A 17,336-nucleotide genomic window follows, 5' to 3' on the forward strand; every position below is an offset into this window, starting at 1 on the left:
ATTTCAAATTTAGTCTCAGACTATTATTTTTGCCATTTAACATCCCAGACTATTATTTTTTGGACACTTTTAGTCATTCTCATGACTTTTGCTATTTTTAGTAAGGACATTTTTGTCTCTTCATTTTTTGTTGTTGTTATTTTTCCAGTTTAATTGGTTTAGGACTTTAAATTAGAGGTTACCTAAAGTTCTGAACCAATTAAACCGGTTGAAACAGGAAAGAAATAACAAAAGAAAAATATGAAAACACAAAAAATGTCCTTACTAAAAATAGAAAAAGTTGAAGACTTAAAGTGTTCAAAAAATAATAGTTTGAAATGTCAAATGACAAAAATGATAGTCAGGAATTAAATTTGAAATTATCGTTAAAGACAAAAGACCTCTAGTGAAATTAACTTAGTTAAACATGAGCTGTAAAGAAAGCGATATGATCATCGTCTTCAAACAGTTGAGCAGCGACACATTGGTTAGGTGGCAATTTTCTACTAGTGAGGTGAGAGTTGGCTTCTAGATAAAAATTTAAAAACTCATGATTAATCGTATCAATCCATCTGAATAGATCAATAGTTGACGATTGCTGAAAAATAAAGGTAAATGAGCGTGTCAATTTTATAAATATTAGAAACTTAAAAGTTTATGATAATTATAAAATTAATCTTGTAGTTTGTTTTTTACTAAAACTCTCAACCATTGACGAACCCTGATGAACGGCTGATATCAACCATCACTTTTTTACCGGAGAACTTGTTCTCATTTGATCCTGACTAATCTTAACCGTTTATCAGGCTAGGTTTATTAATAGTTGACTTACCTAGATGAATGAATTAGATCAGTATACATTTTTTACATAGAAGTATGTTCTCACATGAACCTTTATATATATATATATATATATATATATATATATATATATATATATATATATATATATATATATATATATTTATTGCCCCTCCATAATATGCCAATTATCAATGTCACCCCTGAATTATTAATGGTATAAATGTTGCCTCTCAATTTTTAAAACGGTACATATATATAATGTTGGAATCTTTTCTTTGAGTCCAAATCGAGTTTTTTTTTTGCACTTTTGGTCCCACGAGTATTTTGACAGTAACAATGTGAATTTTCCACTTTTAAACCTTGCATAATTGGTTCACGGGTATCTTTTTTTTTTTTTTTTTTTTTTTTTTTTTTTTTTTTTTTTTTTTTTTTTTTTTTTTTTTGTAAAAACGGTCATTCCGGTGACATTTCCATCAATTTTTCACTGAAAGTAAGTCATTTTCCGGTGAAAAATTGTCGAAATGTCACCGGAAGGACCATTTTTTATAAAACAAATTGATACTCATCAAAAAATTATGCAAGTGTTAAAAGTTATGTATTCACATTATTAGTGTCAAAATACTCGTGAGAACAAAAGTATAAAAAACTCGATCCAAATATCTTAATTTGATGTGTCTTAAATACATGTCATTATCCTTCGGATAATTGTATCATATTCACACTAATCTCTGTTCGCATAGGCCTGGTCTAATTAAGGGGCAAAGTGCTACCCAGATTGATTTTTCTATACGAGAGGGAGGTTCTTTGTTCGGACTCTTGACATCTCGTCTCGTTTTTAAAGGACAAGAGTACACGGCTACTCACGCCAACCAAGATGGTTATGAGATTTGAATATAATTTTAATATCCTAAATATATAAATTGAATTCTATTATTGTTGACCACGAACCACTTTTTAAATTCAATGATTACCAGCGGACTAGAAGACCCATCACAAGTTATGAATAATAATTTAAAAAACGCAAAAACTTGTGTGACACCTCTCATAGATTCTTGTTCGTAAGATGGGTTAGGTCAAGATCAAATTTAATATTTATACGGAAAAATGTAATACTAATAAGAAATAAAATAATTATCTTATATGAAAAAATGTAATACTTTTTGAAGAAAAATGTAATACTTTTTCATTTTGATTTAAATGATTATATTTTTCCTCAAAAGCATTATATTTTCCCTTATAACTAACAAGCATTTGTGAACACCACTTAGGCACTTATAAAGTAAAATGTAATATTTTTGATGAAAACTATAATACTTTTAAATAATAAATATTACATTTGTTCTTAAAAGTATTACATTTTCTCTTATAAGTAAAAAACACTTTATTCCTAATTAGTATTACATTTTTTAAAATAAGTATGACATTTTATATTGACGCGATTCGATTCAATCCATTTCGCGGATAAAGATCCGTGAGATGATCTCACATCACTCATTGTAATAAACTAACAAATGTTGATAATTTTTTTCTTCATTGTTATCGTATATTTTATGGGTATCAAACGGATTCGTTTTAATTTAATAAAACACATGATTGGTGAAATTAAATAAATATTAAAAAACCGACTGCAATAACTAACTAAAAATTGCTTGTCGGTACAATTAAATAAGTGTTGTAAGCAGTGGTAGACAAGCAAATCAGAATGTAATTGTTTGAAGCTTAATTTATATTATTTATTTTGTCCAGTAACAATTGTTATCTTTCAATTTTTATACTATGGACCAGAGTTAATATTGTATTGTGAACCTTGGTTTAAAAATTATGTGTCTACAATTAATATATTTTATATTTACAATTTATAATTTTTGTATCAGTAAACAAACTAAAGGCACATAATTAACATGATAATTAACTACAGACATAAATTGTTAATGCTGGTACAAAATATGTTAACTGCAAACACATAAGATGTTAGTTAACCTGTTATGTGTCTACAGTTAACCAACCTATCATGTACTTGCAGTTAACAATTTATGTTTCTGTAGTTATCATGTTATATGTCTGAAATTACCATGTAATATGCATTCAGTTTGTTTACATGTACAGAAACAGTTAACTACAGATACAAAATGTAATTAATTGCATGTACAGAAGATTACTTTTTGCCTAAGATCGATCTACAACAAGTAGACCCTGGCCCTTGGTATAATTTGCCATTATCTTTCAAAAATATATCATTTTAAGATGGTATATTTAATGCATTAATTATGTTGACAATTTTAATAGGCCTAGGCAATAAAAAGGCTAAAATGGATTATTCTAAATTCTTTTAAACACTCATCACTCTTTACAATGTAGTATCTGACTTCCATCACTGGGTTCAGTTCTATCACAACCTATTTATAATTGTAACAGAGGTGTCATCACACTATATAATACTTCACAGATTATTCCAATTTATTTGACCATGGCTGGCTTAAAAAGTTGACTTTTTGTTTATATATATTTTTCTTTTATATCACCACATTGGGATATTTGGTAATTACTTGTAGTTTCGGACTAATATAAATTTGAGATATTAAAATTGTGGTCAAGGAACTCTTTCGGCTGTTTTTTTTTTTTTTTTTTTTTTTTTTTTTAAATACAAAATTAAAACTCAAAAATCGTCATAAGTTATCGGTCTTGACTTTTGTTGCAAGGTCATACCTTTGACTTTGTAACCTCCTTCAATTCATTGAATTAACTAGTTTTAAGAAGAAAAAAAATCGTTCCGGCCTAAACTAATGAAGGTGTGACCCTTGATGATGTACAAAGATTTTAAACAAAATATAATAATTAAAAATGAAGATTATATAATAAATTGATTACATTGACCATGTAATATATATATATATATATATATATATATATATATATAGATCGCACTAGAAGGGTACACCCGATTTGACCATGTAATTATATGATGTTTCTCTACATTAATTTCATCAAACGTAATTCAAATACTAAAATAATAAATTATTGTGATATCTTCAACCTCCTAAAGTCAGAGGTATAAGGTATTGCATGTTTTTCATCACTTGCCACGTTTTTGAGATATTGTAAGGGGTTGACAATATTTTCAAGTTTCAAGCTAGATAGTTACAGGGAATCCAAAGTCAAAACCCTTCTAAGAAATATAATCATATTTTTATAGATTATTTATAATAATAATAAATAAATAATTCATCACACTTTTTACAAAATAACTAATAATTAATTTAATATGCGTTGATCAAAACCAGTAACGGCTGATTACTCAAAAAAAAAAAAAAAAAAAAAAAAAAAAAAAAAAAAACCCTAGAGAAATAGAGGGGAGGCAATTAGGGCAATTATATGTCAAACTAGTTATTATTCCAATTGTTTAAGTTTTTTTTTTTTTTTTTTTCACTGATTGAGTTATTTGAGTTGTTAGGACTTATCTTTATTTTATTAGGTGTTAGCACCAACACTTTGGTAAGACACCTCCACATTTTGAGGTATTGGTAGGAAGACTTTCTACCTTTTCATAGTTCATAAGGAGTCTTATCGAGTTTCTTGCGGGGTACCTTATTTAAAAGGTAATTACTTGTAAAAATTGCCTCACTCCACATGTTTTGAGGTAGACACGAACTTATAAGCATCGCATTCATCGTCTTTCAATGTGCGATTCTTGAGTTCGGTAACACCATACGATTGAGGTGTGTAAGGTGTCATACGCTCGTGTATGATACCTACACTTGCACAGAAGTCACCGGTAGGTGCTTCATACTCACCACCTCTATCGCTTCTAACCTTCTTAATCTAACGATTAAGTTGGTTTTCGACTTTATTCTTATAAAGAATGAATTTCTTTAAGGTTTCATCTTTATTTTTTCACAAAATAAACATAACAATAACGTGTGCTATCATCGATAAACATGATAAAATATTTATTACCACCTCTCGTTTGCATCGATTTAAATCGCACAAATCACTATGGATTAATTCAAATAGTTCAGTTTGCTTTTCAACCGATTTGAAATGTGTCTTAGTTAGTTTTGCCTCAACATAAATTTTAATTCACACCAATGTTGCAAAAATCGCGCCTAGGCGCCATTGCGCCGCCGGCCGAAATCGGCCATCTTCGCGGCCGGCCGCCTAGCCGGCTGAACCGGCGCTTTTAATTTTTTTTTGAAAATGTCGGAAAACTTTCGGAAGGCATAACTTTTGACTCGGTTGTCCGATTTGGACAATTTTTTTTTCAAATCGCGTATTTTTTCGAGATCTATACACCGCAAACAGCCAAAGGCAGCTTGGTCCACTAATTTCTCAAAAAAATGCTTCTTTAGCTCTTAATTTTAGTTTTTTATGTATTTAGATGGTTTAAACAATATTTTGAACACTTTTACAACCACTTTCGTAAATAGTTTCTAAGAAATAACTATGGAAACCTTATGTTTTATTACTAAATTTTAAAAATTTTTAATTTTTAATTTTATTTTTAATTAAAAAATAAAAAAAAATAAAAAATAAAAAATAAAAAATAAAAAACCGGCGCCTAGGCGCCCCCTTGGCTCCTAGGGGGCGCCTAGCGTGTTTTGCAACATTGATTCACACTTATTATTTCTGTCAATTTCGAATGTAGGAATATGGTTCATGCTAATTAATCTACGTATTGAATTAAAATTAACATTGCTTCTTTTTGTCTCACGAAACCTTGCTTTTTTTTTGAGCGTTTCTTCATCTGGTGGCCACCGGCCTCTGGCCGAAGCTTTGAGCCTTTGACGAAACTTCGTTTCCTGGCCGGCGGTCTCCTATTTTCTTTTGTTTTGTTTTTTTTTTTTTGTTTTTTGTTTTTTGTTTTTGTTTTTTGTTTTGTTTTTTTTTTTGTTTTTTTGTTTTTTGTTTTTTGTTTTTTGTTTTTTTTTTTTTAAGTTTCATAATAAAGTCCAGTGCCGAATCAACTATCAACCCTTCAAGGAAGTTGCGGTAGTTCCAAAGATCTAAAGCTTAAGGATTCTGCCAGATCCGGGTAAAGAAGTGGCTTAATTCCCGTGGATCCGTAAAATAAAGTTCAAGAGGTGTACTATTGCTTCTCTTTTCTTTTGTGTTTTGCTTTTTTTCTGTATTTTTCTCTCGTTTGTGTGACGAGTTTGTTTTCCTCTCGTTTCTTTTGGCGTGTTTGTTTTCCTCTCGTTTATTTTGGCGAGTTATTTTCTTCATAAGTGTGAATCATATAAGTTGGTCATGACCTTTGTGAACTTCATCCTGGGTGACAAAGATGACAATGTAAAAGAGCTAGCATCTACATCTCAGCTCGATGGATATTGTCAATGAACGACAAATGAAAAATATATACTCAAGTGATGTGTAAGACTTTTCAACCAAAGTTAGTCTTGACAACGTTTGATCAATTATTCAATGATATTAAAGAAGCGTTAAATTCATCTAACGAATTGAGCTTCAAATTTATGAAACAACTTGCGATTCAAGTTCTTTATAGCATTGCTAGGGAAGTTGTTTCTATGTTTGATTGTAAGGAATGGTTTACTGTTCCATCGATCCTATTTGTAATTGCTTCAGCTTATGATTAAATGAATGAGTTTCTTTATTTTTAAAAAATAAAATTAAATTAACATGACCTAGTTTACCACGCCACAAATTGGAAGACACAAACAAGTAAAAAAAAATTAACTTTGCTTTTATTCATTATGGTTATTACATTGAGCTTGAAAAGCTCACCAAGTACATAACATTTTCCTACAAACATGCCTAACTTAGACAATACAACTTTCTCTGACTAGAAACCATACGGAATCCATGCCTGCTTAGCAGCGAGCCAGACTCAAGATTATTCCTCAGCTCCGAAACATACAGCACGTTGTTCAACATTAGTTCTTTCCCAGAAGTCATCTTCAGAACCACCTTGCCCATGCCCTCCACAACAAACTGAGCAGAGTTTCCCATCCACACCTTTTTGCCCTCAACAGCATGGAAGGTGCTAAACAGCTCACGGTTGCAACATAGATGCCTTGTTGCACTAGTGTCGATGAACCACTCATGCTGGTTGGAGCCCACAGGATTCACCTCAGTCACCATTACCGAAAGGCTGATCTTGGCCTCTTTGTGACCGCTTTCTCTAACAACGTTGGCCTTAGCGCTGGTTGGAGCTTTTACTGTAATCCACAACGTTGGCCTTAGCGCCAGCAATGATAGGACCATTCTCATCATTTTTCATATTCCCATCCTCAATTCAGAGTCATTGGATCATGTCCTCCAAGTTCATTTCTTTTCGCTTGTGCTTCAAGTAATTCTTGAAGTCCTTCCAACATGGAGGCAACAAGTGGATTATAGATGCCACTTGGAAGGCTTCACTCACCATCATGCCTTCGTCACAGATCTCGTCAAAGATTAATTGTAGGTCTTAACTTGTCTAAGCACGATTTTGGAATAAACCATTTTAAATTCAAGGAATCAACCGGCAACAAATTTCTTTGCGCTGCCATCCTCGCTTTTGTACTTGTGATCCAAGGCTTCCCACAACGCTTTCATTGTGTTGATTTTGCGAAATACATCGTAAAGCGCATCTCACAACCCGTTGAGTATGTAGTTTCGGTAAAGGATGTCAGAAACTTTCCATGCACCTACCGCTAACACGGATTGTGTGTCCTGTTCCTTCATCTCAAAAACCCTTTCGATCAAGAACCTTTCCAAGCCGAGAGTTTCCAGGTAGAACATAATCTTTTGCTGCCACCACTTGAAATTTGATCCGTTGAACTTCTCCTGCTTTTTAGCTGAACCACTCGGTACCGAAACTGGTACCTGCATCGTGGAGATGTACCCCCCAGTGCTCTCACCGGTTTGTGAACCAAAGTTCACTGGTGCTTAAGAATGTGCAACATTATTGCTACTCCCACCATTTGTGTTTCCAACATTATCGTTCCCATTGTTGTTAACTAGCAATACATGGTTCTCCATATTCTTCACGGAAAATCAGAGAAAATAAGGTTTTAAGCTTGTAACGAAATAATCCTACGAACATATTATTTCTGGAAAAAATACAAGCACATGCAACGAAAGGTTGAGGGTTTAGTACAAGTCGAGCGAAACACTCTTTCTTTAAAACCTTATTTGTTTCCCCCCAAAGGTGTTAGGAGCATTATAGCCTAGGTTTCCCAAGATAAAATGTACTACGACTCCATGTTTGTGCACTCAAACAAGTGAGCCCAACAAACTAGAACACGGGTAGAACACAGACAGAGGAGGAGGAAGATGAGCAGAGGATTTTGAGACCTAACCTTCATATTATATTAATACCCAGAACGGTACTACGAAGAGATCAGAATTAATACCCAGACGGTATTTCGATGAGTGGCTCGAATGGTTCGGAACGTGAGTAGTTCGAGAGGTAATTATACCGAATTAGGGGCAGGTAATTCGATTCGGTTTATCCGAACCGGACTGATCTGATCCGTACCGAACCGGACTGATCTGATCCGTACCGAACCGAATTGAATACCGTTTGGTTTTAATAATAATAATAAGTAAATCTAAGTCCTTGATGCCTGCTCCGTTGTTCAGTTCCTATTCTCACTAGTATCTTAAATTTTTTATTTGATTTCTTTATAGCTTGTTCTCTACTTTGCACTTTTGTTGTTTGTTGCAGTTGTTCTTTACCTCACAATTAGTACTTAGTAGTATGTTTGAACTTTGAATTGCTATTTTGTTATGTAATGTTTAGATTTTTGATATAGATTATGTGATTATGTATTGTTTGGTAGTATTTTCGTAAAATTAGGAAATGTTGAAATTTAGGAATCTTAAACCGAACCGAATTAAATCTGAATTGAAACCGAACCGCACTCTAATGTTAAATCGAATTATTTAATTTTTTTAAAACCAAAACCCGACGAATGACTTAATTTTTTTAAAACCAAAATCCGAAACAACCACCCCTATTCCAAATGGTACCTTTCAAGCTGCTTTAGCAATTTGATTTGCGCACTTGCGAGAGAGAGAGTCTCTATGATATACAATTCAACACCTTATCAAAGGCTCTTGTATATATCGTGGTGCAAATCTTTTTTTTTTTTCAATGTGGGACAAGTGCTTGTTTCAAGCATTTCCACATATATTTTTCAATTAACTTAAATGAGTCTACTTTGAGAATCAATTTCTAATTCACTCATTATCCGTTTTGAGCGTACAATATATTAATATCTTCGTCTCACTACGAAAAACTCGAATCCACTTTGACGCGACCCAAATCGAAAGTGGACCCCCACATATATTTGTACCAAAATTAGTCACTTACAATATCATTTTTGACTATTTTTTTCCAACAAGTTAGACCTTATATTCTTATTCACAATCTATCACACAAAAATCAACTAACGTATTCGTGCAACTCCAAATACTCATTTCTTTTTAAGCATTCTAGCTACTTGATATATATCATGACTTATGTTATGGCGTATCAAAAAGGAGGTGGGTGGTGAGAGAGGAGGTTGTAACTTGTAACGTGTTAATTCAATAGATCATATCGCAATGAGTAAAGAAGGGAAAAACTTGAATTGATCCGATCGAAATGCACATGCGTGATGATCATATCTGCTACGCAATCAGTTTGTAAATATATTGAATTGAATTGGTGTGACGGCGGTCTCCTTGACGAGATTCACTTAATCTGCTGACACCCTACCCTGCGTCATCAGACAACCAACGCCTATGATTTTCCAACGTAAGACCACACAATTCTTATCCCCTCCAATCCATTCACTTCTCGCAATTATCATTTGGCTTTCACAAATTCTCCAAAAATTAACATTTCTCATGTACTGGTCCTACTGGATGGCCGGATTAAGTTTATACATTACACTACACCAGCTACAATAACTTAATAGATCGATGTTTAGTAGACTTTTCAAAAACTAGATGGTATACTTAGTTATAATAATTGTTATAAAGCTAAGAAAAAAGGTATGATATTGATTTATTAAATTTTAAAAATTTTAATATAATTATCACAATGTATGAATGTTTGATTTTTTTTTTTTCCAAAACAATTAGGAAACAAAAAGATTTTGAAGTTCTCAAAATCAACAAAAAAAAAAAAAAAAAAAAAATCAATGAATTCATATTTGTAACCACATGAGTCAAAGTCCTTTCATGCTCAATTTGGAATTTGAAGGCGAATTTACTTTGGTCTTACCTAAATTAGAAGTGAACCCCGTATATATTTGTATGGAAAATACTATGTGTACTTTCACTTTATACTCCCAACTTTTACTCTCACACACAAAAACTTATGTAGACAGTTGTATTGTGACCCACATGAAAAAATAACTTATCAGAACCCGCCACATCAGAGAGTAAGATTTGAGAGTACATGTAGTAGAACTCTATTTAATTTGTACCACAAAATAGTCACTTGAATGCGATTTTATGCTAAAATTTTCAAAAATAAATTTTCTAAGACCATCATAATATATTTACAAAAATATATGATTATTGCCTCTCTCTTTTAATTGTTTTTTTTTTTTTTTATAAACAAAAAATCTAGTATTCTCTTTATAAAAATTTAAGTGAGAAAACTTTCTGAGGTAAGAAGTGCGAACAAATACTAGTCATCGATATGAAAAATCTAATGGCTAAAACATAAGGGGAAAGGGGAAAAATGTGACGATATTTTTGTAACTATTATCAACTTTATATGTATATTGGGAAAATCTTGTGACCATGTGCATCCGCTAATGACTAACAATGCAATCATGATATATACAAATAATGAGTGCACTGTTAGTTATCATCATATATACTCTCAAGCTTTTCCTAGTGCATAAATGAATTTTGTAATAATTATAAAAATGTCAATACATTGTTTTTATTTTACCTTTTTTTTTTTAATATTATTGTTGTTAGATTTTCTAATATGTATAGATGTGATTTGTCCACACTTCTCACTTGAGAGAGTGTTCCCAATTGATCTTAATTCACTTTATATGTGTGTGTGTATGAGTGTGAAAATTAAAGGATCATATGAGAGGGTGTGTTTGGTTGATAGGTTTTGCCCATAGGAATGAGTATGAAAGTGATTGTTATTGTTTGGTTGGCAAATTATGCTCTGGACCGGTGTCCACATTGAATTGTAGACACGGGCCCAAAACGACGTCGTTTTTTTAAAAAAAACGCGTCATTTAGTTAAAAAAAAAAATTTCGCGCGTGTTTTGCCGTTAACGGCGTTAACGGCGTTATTTTTTTTTTTTTTGATTATGAATGTATAGTTATGCCGTTATGAATGTACAGTTATGCAATTATGAAATTATGAACACAGAGCTCTAACATTATGAACTTACAATTATGAACATATATAGTGATAAAATTATGACCATGGAGCTTTAAAATTGTGAATATAGAGCTTCGAAGATTATGAATGTACAGTTATAGAGTTATGAATCTACAGTTATGGAGTTATGAATCTACAGTTATGAGATTATGAATCTACAGTTATGGAATTATGAATGTACAGTTATTGATCGAATTATGAACAAAGAGCTCTAACATTATGAACTTACAATTATGAACATATAGTGATAAAATTATGAACATAGAGCTCTAAAATTGTGAACATAGAGCTTCGAAAATTATGAATGTACAATTATGGAGTTATGAATGTACAGTTATGACGTTATGAATGTACAGTTATAGAGTTATGAATGTACAGTTATAGAGTTATGAACGTACAGTTATGGAGTTATGAATGTATAGTTATTAACATATAGTAATAAAATTATGAACATATACTTCTATAACAAAGTGATCTGAAATTAAAAAAAAAAAAAGAAAAAAAAAAAAAGAAGGAGATAACAGTGCCTAACGGCACTGTTACCCGTGTCCAGCAAGCATGCTGGACACGGGTCCAAGGCATAACGATTGTGTTTGGTTGATAGGTTTTTAGAACATTACTATGGGTTTCGAATACCCCATCAATTGAAAAATTCATACCCAAATAAAATAAGGGTTTCATGTACTTATTCATTCTCAAGCACTACTGTTTGTAACCATTCCCATTCCACCCCACTACCAAACATGTTAAATACTTTCACCAAAATCCATTACAATTACTATTTGATACACATTCCGATTCCGATTCCGATTCTCATGTGCGAACCAAACACACCCATAGTTTGTTTGCAATGGTTAGACTTAACGCTCTAGAGCAAGAAAGGAAAAGAAATCGTAATGGTATTTTTTGGTAATTTTTTTTTTCAAATGTAAAGTGATCGATTTTTTCAACACTATATAGTGCACTTTGTAATAGTATACTGTGCATTTTGACTAATTTGAATGTATAGTGTACTTAGTGGTCATCTTTTTGAGTCTATGGTTTAGATATTTGGTTTGGTTTAGTGTTTTGCTTTTTATTTTTGTTTAATGATTCACTTTTTATGGCTTAGGGTTTATTACTCGAATTCTATATGTTTTATAACGTCTAAGAATAATTAAAGCATGTGCTCCATCTCAACTAAAAGCCTAAGTTGATAGTTGGACTACACATTAATGGCTATATGCTCACACGCCCCCTCACGTGTGCGGTGGGTTCCAAGCAACACGTGGACCGGTAAACCGTAGTCACTTACGAGTGGCGTTGAGATTCGAAGATATTATAAATGTCTGATTTTAACCGCATAGGGTAAAACCAGCAAAAACGTGTGTGGTCATCCACAAAAATACAAAGTATCTAAAACCCCCGGCAGAAACAACGGGTGCCGGGCCCCAAATGTCCGTGTACAGCAAGTCAAGTATATTATTACTACTAGAAAAAACCCTATCTAGCGGGAATCGAGACGATTTCCCGAGCTGACACGATGAACACAACTTCGACATACTGGACTTTGATTGAGTGACCGGGCATTTTTGTAAGACTCGATTTTGGGCAGGTTCATGCGGATGTCCAAGCCTGCGATGCCAAACGTTCGGTGGCGCACGAGCCGTTATTAACGCAACATGTGACCGTGACATGGGTAGCTTGTACAAACCCCCCGTGAAAGGACCCCTAAGGAGCACCGCCTTGGTGTGACAGTCCTTCACAACAAAATGATCATGATGAAATTCAAAATATACAGCATTATCAATTGTAAAATGATTAACTGATAACAACGGTAAGGAAAGACGGGGGACATGCAGAATATTGTTTAATTTAAGAGTTCTAGACACAGAGTTTAATGATGCATGGCCAACACTGGTTATACCCAAACCTGATCCGTTGCCTACGCGGAGCACATCACCGCCGGAGTAGGGATCTGATTGCGCCATCATCGTCTGATCAGGCGTGGCATGCGACGACGCCCCGGTGTCCGGGTACCATGCGTCTGCCACAACCGCCGCTTCGTCTCCGGGAACTGCCGCATGGGCTTGCGGTTGCGGTGCGCCGGAGTAGCGCTTGAAGCAGTGGAGCGCCGAATGCCCATGAGACCGGCAGATTTGGCATCTCGGTCCTCCGCCACGCCCTCTGCCTTGTCCACCCCGACCACGGCCGCCTCTGCCGCGCCACTGCTGTCCGGAACCAGCATGCCGAGGTCCACCGCCAGCGGCCTGATTTTGTCCGTAGCCTCGGCCAGCAGTCAACGCAGTGTGCCCGGAGGAAGCGCCGGCAGTGGAGAATTCATCTGCCCAGATGAATTCTTGGGCCTGGAGATAGTCCGAAAGTTGCGGAATCGAGACCGGTGTTCCGGATGCCGCAAGGGAGGAAGCCATCGACCGGAATTCGGGGCGCAGTCCTCGGAAAACCCAGAGGTTTTGTTCATCAAGCGAGACCGGACGGCTGACCAACGCTAAATCTTCCACCAGTAATTGCGCGCGGCCGAGATACTCGGCGGGTGTACTGTCGCCTTGCCTGAGCGATTGGAATTGCACCAGGAGATTAAGGCATCTCGCCCGTGTGGAGGAACCAAGCGCCGCTGTGATGGATGTCCAGACCTCCTGTGACGTGGTGCGGCCGACGGCGAGATATAACACTTCGTCCGCCAATCAAATAAGTTGAGTTTATTTTTAATTTGTAATTTTGCACTAAATAGAATTTATAGCTATTTACATATTAAAATAAGTTGAGTTTTAAAATAATTTTTGATAAGTGAACTCTTCAATATTTTTGGGAGTTTTTTGCAGGCCAACTACTGTGAGGTAAGTTTTTAGATTAATGAATTATTTTCTTTTTTAATAGTTTTTCTCCTGTAAATAATATTTTTTTTGTGGGACCCGCATAAAAAATAGAAGCAATTGTCACGTAACTGTGTATGGGCTGCACTGTCGCGCCTAACTGGACGCGTAAATCTTCTTTTCTCTTTTTCCCCTTTTTTTTCATATTTCTTTTTTGTTTTTTTCCTTTTTTTTTTCCCTCCTCTCTTTCTATATCTGTCCTAGCTGTCCTAGTTGACCTGTAAAAAGCCCATCAAAAACCAATATTAGTGAGGTTGCTTAAAGCTAAGCTAGCTAATTTGATGTTATTTTACTTGTCAAGAAATGAAAAGTTAGAATTGGAGGAGGAATAAAAATTATGACGTATATTTTAAAGATTAATTCAAACATGTTGTGTCAATAAAGATGAAAAAGTATTTGTACATATCTTATTATTATTATTATTATTATTATTATTATTAAGTAATGCTTCTTGAACTAAGTTTTGTTCCTTCGAAAATTGTACTATTATTGGTAGACAACTTTATCTACTTAATTAATTGGTAAAGTGTACTATATTCACTTATATAAATGATTGTAATAATAAATATCACAAGTTAAGTCACATCACATGTCATAATATTTAACGTCAAAGATTTGATACGAATATTATTTCTTGATTGAAAATGACAAGTCATTTCATATAGTGCATTACAACACACATAAGTTATCTCAAAGCATTACAAAACCAAATCTTGGAAATCAAAATGCTTAGCTTGATGCATATCACTTTTAGGTGTGAAAATCTGATGACAATCTTGGGTTAGGATATTGGAATAGAATTTTTGTCTCCTATGCATGATTTGAGACTTGTTGAGTAAGCCATCAGATCCCTTGCTTGATTTATTTTCACATCATGCTCAAACTATGCAAATAATATAAAGCTGTGGTCTTCTTGAGTCTTGACACAGAAATAGGAGATTACTAGGATATATATGCACACCTTAAACATATGTCCGAATATATGTAATAGGAAAATGAACACTTTTATTCTTCAATTATGTGGATATAATGAATTCATTTCTTTCAAAGTGGTTTTTGGTCCCATGTGAACAATTTTTATTGTAATGAAATTAAAGTGAAGATCAAAATGCCATATCAATGGCAAGCTGAAGGTGATTTAGATTTAAAGAGATTTTAAATTGTAAGATATTACCTTGTTAATAATTAAGTGTTTAAAAATGGAAGTTTTTTGCCTTCTTTCGTAAAATAGTTAGTTTGTCAGTCAATTTTAATTTTTTTGATTACTATTAGTTGTTTGACTTCGTTAAATAATCAATATGGGTGTTTGATTAATTAGCTTTTTGTAACAACTTACTGCTCCAAAATACTAAAATTATATTCAAAAAGCTCTTCAAAATACGTACGTATCTTTTTCGATCAGTTTTTTAAAAAAGTCATTTTGTATGTAATCAGCTATCAACTAACAACTAACTTACCAAACATTTTTCTACAATCAACTAATGCTATCAACTCAAACAACCCACTAACCCAATCAGCTAATAACCATTTACAAAACACTCTCTTTTAGTATATTTTGTTAATATTTGACGAAACATACTACTTTGGTGTCAAATTAATAAATTAACAAATTGCCACCAAAGTAGTATGTTTTGTCAAAATATTTTACAGTGATTTTGTTTAGATATTGAAAATCTTTTTTTGGGATGATGATTTTATTCTTAAAATATAAAATTCAGCAACATTTCACCGTCAATTTGGATGGAATGATCAAAACTGATAAAAATAACAAAGTTAGGCACCAAAATTTTTTTTAAAAAAAAAAAATTAAGTTGTGCACCAAAAATGATAAGACCTCAAAATTCGTGAGATCAAAAGTGAAATTAATTCAATGTATTTTTATCCTTGAATTATTGTTCTTTTATGAAATTGGTCTTTGTTTTTTGTTATTTATTTATTTATTTATTTATTTATTTATTTTGAAGAGGTTTAATATCTCAATTGTTCATACTGTTATTAATTTAGTCCTTAACGGTATAATACTTTCAAACTCTATTAATATACAATTAAAAATAGGAAAAAGTGTCAAATTGACCCCCTAAGTCGAGTGGATAGTGCAATTGGGTCCCATAAGTGAAAAAAGTTTCATTCAAGTCCCCTAAATCGGTGGTAAAATTGTTTAATTAAGTCCAAATTGACTTGTTTATCAGGTTAAATGCATACGGTACGGTGTTGACATTTGTCCTTATTTTATTTTTTTATTAAAAATATTATTTATTATAAATTAATTAAAATAATAATAATTAAAAAAATTAAAAAAATAAAATAAAATAAAAACAACCACTGGCTGTCCACGCCGGACAGTCGGTGGCTGTCTTCCTTCTTCAAGGACAACCGTGGCCGGACAAGGAAGACGGCGATGGCCGACGAAGGAAGACAGCCATGGATGTCTTCTAGATCTAGACGAGGGCTGCGGCCTTCACCGCCGCCCTCGTTCCAGACGTCCAGATCTAGAAGACGGCCATGGCCGTCTTCTTTCGTTGGTCATGGCCGTCTTCCCTAGACGGCCGTGGCCGAACGGTCACAACTGTTTTTTTTTTTTTTTTAAATTCTTTTTAATTATTATTTTAATTAATATATAATAAATAATATTTTTAATAAAAAATAAAATAAGGACACGTGTTAACACCGTATGCATTTAACTTGATAAACAAGTCAACTTGAACTTAATTGAACAATTTTACAAGTTTAGGGGACCTAAATAGAGCTTTTTTCACTTAGGCGACCCAATTGTACTATCCTCTCGACTTAGGGAACCAATTTGACACTTTTCGAGTAAAAATATTGGCCATGGATTATAAACCCATTTAGTAATGGAGTTTGAGAATACTATATCGTAAAGGATTGCATTTACGATACTTTTAAGGGACTAAATTTATTTCAATTAAAAGATAATAATCAAATTTCATAAAGAATTGTAATTAAAAACTGAAAATGCATTTCTTCTTATAATTTAATAATGGTAATTATTATTATTACATTTTATTTGATGAAAATAAATATGATGTTGTGGTCCTCAGGACCTCAAGGCATTGACAGTTTGACACGGCATATATGTTGATGTAGTAGGGTGATATATTATCTGAGTAAACAAAAGATATCATAAATTTATATCAGAATCTAAGCCGTTGAACTTGAGAAACTTGCTTGTTGTTCTGTAAACAATGCATCAATTGAAAATCTTGTAGAATCAGGAAAATCTTAAAAAGATTATGTGCGACTTGGGAAGAATTAGGAATTGGGAAGATATATTAATTGCAATGGGATTAAGAATACTATAGTTGTTTACTTTTTGGTTC

Source organism: Ipomoea nil, unplaced genomic scaffold (genome assembly GCF_001879475.1).
Source record: "Ipomoea nil cultivar Tokyo-kokei standard unplaced genomic scaffold, Asagao_1.1 scaffold2279, whole genome shotgun sequence".
In the NCBI taxonomy this organism is placed as follows: Eukaryota; Viridiplantae; Streptophyta; class Magnoliopsida; order Solanales; family Convolvulaceae; genus Ipomoea; species Ipomoea nil.